This window comes from Lytechinus pictus, chromosome 6 (genome assembly GCF_037042905.1).
Source record: "Lytechinus pictus isolate F3 Inbred chromosome 6, Lp3.0, whole genome shotgun sequence".
NCBI classification, from domain to species: domain Eukaryota; kingdom Metazoa; phylum Echinodermata; class Echinoidea; order Temnopleuroida; family Toxopneustidae; genus Lytechinus; species Lytechinus pictus.
The window spans coordinates 4,666,960-4,672,120 of NC_087250.1; positions in this window are offsets into that span (position 1 = coordinate 4,666,960).

A 5,161-nucleotide genomic window follows, 5' to 3' on the forward strand; every position below is an offset into this window, starting at 1 on the left:
GAGACTCATGAAAATCACCTCGCGATGTCGTATCCAAACTGGTTTAGCGTAAGTGAGGACACAGCCTTTCTTCTGGAAGCAATCTTCGCGCATTTTGAGCGTGCTACTCCGCATGACAGGTGTAGAATGCCTACGCTGCGGTTTCAAATTTCCCGCGAAATGTGTCACCCCACTGAAAGTGTTTCCATATCGCAACAAGATCGCTTCACGTGAAGTGATTTTGAAAACCACTTTTGTGTCATCAAGTGGGAACGCTAGCAAAGCGATCTTTCAAACTGGTTTCCTGAATCGGTTTTCGGTAAACTAGTTTTAGAATGCGTAATGAGAACGGTGTCTAAGACAAATACACGGTTATGGGTGACTTGACTTCCCCCTTATGAAATACCTCAAATCATGAAATTATGACATTTCTTGCCAATTAAATCAAGTTCCGTTCCTGTTTAGATCAACAATGTAAGAATCTACAATATTTTTATGGTGCTTGCCAAATGTGGACACCTATCAATTTTCTTTGTTTTGTTTTTTTCCCAAGGGTTTGTATAGTATTTGAACTGTTATTTTATGGGCCGTTATAATTCTGAATCATGCGACTTGTAATTCTGTTACCATGGTAAATCACACCATTAATTATGTAAGTAGAATATGGTGCTACATAACTGTTTAGAAGCACTTGCCCAGTTGGGCAAGTAAATTTTTAAATAGTTGGAATATACTTGCCCAAAAATCTATTTCACTTGCCCGAAAAAATCCTTGAAGTTTTACCTCTTCGAAGGAAAGTTTTGCGGTTTTATTAACCATTGACCTTTTTCTCTCTTTTGACATGAACTGATCTACCTTATTATTGCATTTTTTTTTCCAAGGTGATTTTATCATGCCTGCCATGACCAAAATCAGGGTCCCTAATTTTGGTCATTCTGTGAGAATTTTGCTTGCCCAATTCGGGCAAGTAGTTCTGGTCTTTACTTCAAAACACTTGCCCGACTCTAACTTTTACTTGCCCCGGGCAATCAGGCAAGTGCTTATGTAGCACCCTATATGAAATAGAGGTAATACAAATACGAATGTATTTTTATATTGAATGGGAAAAGGAAAGCAGCATATGAAACAGGCACAGAATCATGAAAAAATGGCAATGAAATGACACAATGGAATTAAAGAACTGTGGAAGAAATTCAGAATAATAAGAAGCATAAATAACCATGGCAACCTAATTCATCTACTAGTAATATATACATTTAAATGACTACATGTATTGTAACCTTGTACAGTTTCATGTCACCTGCAAATGTTCTCATAGTTGAAAATAGATATTTGCTTTCTTGTGACTTATTCATAATAAGTTTCCACCCCCCCCCCCCCCCTCTCTCTCTCTCAGCCCCTATCAATTTTGTTTTATGTTTATTGGAATAATAAACATAATTTATGAATCTGGACCAAATTATAATCAGAATGTTATAATTCTATTTTCAAATACATTGTCATCAGATCAGTTTACTTTTCTCTTCTTTGCATGTTATTTCAATTTAAAGCAATTATATATATTTACAAAGATGTAAAGTTATTCAGATTATATTGCATATATCTTCTTTTCTATATAAAATATCAAAAACGTGCATATTCATGTATGTATTCTATAGAGATGTCTGTTTTGTTATTTGTGTGTATAAGTGATTAGTGCGTTGGATAAATAGTTCTCTTAGTGTATCAAGGATTATTATGTACATTATAATCTATTTACCTAATCTATTTAAAATGGGATGTTTAACCCATATGCCTAGGCTTATATTCTTAAATTATGGAAAGCCGAAAATGTTGTTAAAGGACAAGTCCACCCCAAAAAAAAGTTGGTTTAAATAGAAAGAGAAAAATCAAACAAGAATAACGCTGAAAATTTCATCAAAATCGGATGTAAGTAAGCCTAAGATATGAAGAAAGTGATGACGTATTAAAATTTGGCCTAATTTCATGAAATAGTTATATTATACATATATCACTATTTCTTTTGTATTTCATTACATGGAATATGAAATATACCTTTCTCCTCATTGTCATGTGAAACAAAGTTTTATTCCTCCCTGAACATGTGTAATTATTATTGTTTCATCATTTTGCGGTAAAAACAAGGCGGTCCTTATTGGGAAAATCTATAAAAATTGAAATATTGTACAATTCAAACAATAAAAAAACAAAAGAAATAGTGAGTTAGGGATGTCATCAACTCTCTTATTTGCATATCACTGAGACGTGCATATAAATGTTTTATGAAAAATAAGCAAAACTTTGAAATGCCATTACTTTCTTATTTTATAATCCGATTTGGGTGAATTTTTCAGTTTTATGCTTCTTTGATTTTTCTCTTTCTTATTAAAATCAACATTTTATTGGTGTGGTCTTGTCCTTTAATATTGTATTTTCCTTGTGTTCACTGTTCTTTTTCCATTGTGCTATGATGGCGAAGAAAAATAGTTCAGCTGGGGTTAATTTGAACTCTGATGATGTCATATCCCCACTTGTTCTTTTGTATTTTATTATATGAAATTAGGTTTATTCAAAAACTTTCTACCAAGAACTAAAACAATTGGATTGACAACTGATTAAGTGCATCAGTTACTTATTGCTGTAACTTATTTCATCATAATGGAGACACATCATTTACACATTTGTGAAGAAATGATTTCATGAACATTACAAACAGGAAAGTGGGGATGTGACATCATCGGCCCACCCAATGAATATCCATGAAGACATGCCTAGAACTATCTCACTGGTATAATTGCAAATCTTTAAAATTCAGTAACTTTGTTAATTGTTATCCGATTTTGATGAAATTTTTAGCATTTCGCTTTGTGAATTTTACTCTATTTATTTAGATATAAACATCTTCAGCCCGGAGTATCCCTGGGGAGTATCCCTTTAAAGGTGTTTGTGAGTGAAGGGCGTAGGGTGGAGGTCACGTGCACCCTCCCGCTGAGGTAGAGGAGTTCCGACACTGGCAAGCAAAACGAAATATGTACCCCCTTCTGCTTTCAACAGCTGATATTCCAAACTTTAGTTCCACTTCCCCCAAGATGTGCACCTCCCTCAGTATCAATCAGATATGATTATTTACGTCTGGGACCGACCATTAACGTCACCATCCGAAAGACGTACTGACCAGGGCTCGAACCTCTGCATACATTTTTAACTCGACCCACAATGTATTGGATGACAGGCGCACGCCACAACGCCCAGTAAAAAGGGACGTTCAACCCAAAGAAAAGTTTTGTATAAGAATAGTTGAAAAATAATAAGAAAATATTGGTGAATTAGGTTTGATCAATATCTATTGAAGATTATGAAAAGATATTATTAGAATTTAAGTTCTGGATTTGTGACGTCAAAAACGAGCAGCTGCCCCATATGTTATGAAATATAAAATGCATTCAGGTTCGCATGGGCGGAAATCTCTCCCCAAGGGCTGGAAAAATTGACAAGCAAAATATAAAAAAGAAGTATCACACCAAAAAGTAAGGTCAAACTTGTCCAAACTACATGTTTTATTTCGATTTTGAATGATGTATTTCTTTCCATCTTAAAAGGCAAAAAATAGTAGAGGGACATTTGATATTGTGTCACCCTACTATTTTGGGTAGGGGGGCGTCCCCCCCCCCCCCCCCCTGGGATTTCCGTCCATGCAGGTTCGTGATGACTTAATTTTGTTTTCTTTTAGGAACGGGTGTGAAATGATTTTGCAGCGTCACTCTTCGGTACATTGCCAAATTCGTCTCCTGCCAACTCGTCCATTCACCACATGGCCTAATTTCATTGAGTCTATTGCCATTCCGTCCATCAACATTTCGTCTTTCAATCATTAGTTCCAAAAACCATTTAGTCCAATCATCACTTAGTCTAATCACCATCTCGTCTCTTACTACTTCGTCTCATAACCAGTTGGTCTAATATTCATTTCATTTTGCACAATAATAATAATAATAATTAGACTTATATCGCGCCAAATCCACTCTGTAGAGTGCTCAATGCGCTTTTTAGGAAATTATAAAAGAAATTAAGAGGAATTGAACAGAAACGTTTTGAGGTAATGTTTGAAAGTTTCAAAAGACAGTTGAGGGAGGCTATTCCATAGCTTAGAGGATGAGTAAACAAATGATCTTTCACCCCAGGTTTAGGACATTTTGGGATAACAAGAGAATTGGAGAAGGATGAACGTAAGGATCTTGAAGGGGTATAACTTTTGATAAGTGAAATAAGGTACTGGGGAGATGAGCCATGAACACAATGAAAAGTTAACAAAAATAAAAAAAAACAAAATCTTGAACATAATGCGCTGTTTTACAGGGAGCCAATGTAATGATCTTAAAATAGGAGTAATGTGAGTGCGCCTTAGTCCAATTAGACCAGATGGAATATGGACTAAATGGCTATTGGACCGACTGGTTATTAGACGCAATGGTGAGTGGACGAAATTGCAATTAGACCATGTGGATAATGGATGAATTGATGGTAGACGAAATGATAGGGGACGAGTTGGCAATTGGACGAATTGGACTGAGCCGACTCTTCTAACCTTAATGGGAATCATTATCCTTGGTTAGCGGATATTGGGTGAAATCGTCATTTTTTGTTTTGGAGTTATGACGTCATCATCATGGAATGGTTTTCCGTAGGCCCTGCACAACATTGTGGGGGCATTGCCCCATGACCCCCCCCCCCCCAAGAAAAAATAAATAAATAACGAATAAATGTATGAATAATAAATCAATGGAAATAAATAGTAACCGACCAATAAAAAAGGCGCCATTATAGGAAATAAAAAGTAGTAAAATAAATTTGTTGATTAATATGTCTTCTCTACCACCAACAATTGATTTTATTATAAAAATGTCAAAATTTTCGCACGCGCTCTTCCCTCACTTAAACCCCTTTTTATTTTTTTAAATACTTGGTAATAGATTTTGAACAATGCATACTCTATACCCCTCGAAATTGTTGACTCGTTATACCGCTCCGGTTGCGGTGTATAACCGATGTCCTGAAACCTCATTTTGTTGCGGTTTGGTTTTCTTCCTTTGTTTTCTTTTTAATCTTTTTCTTTCCTTTTGCTTTACTGCCTGGATCGGCGCACTAAAATCGATACCCAAATCGATACGCCAGTTATCTTTCT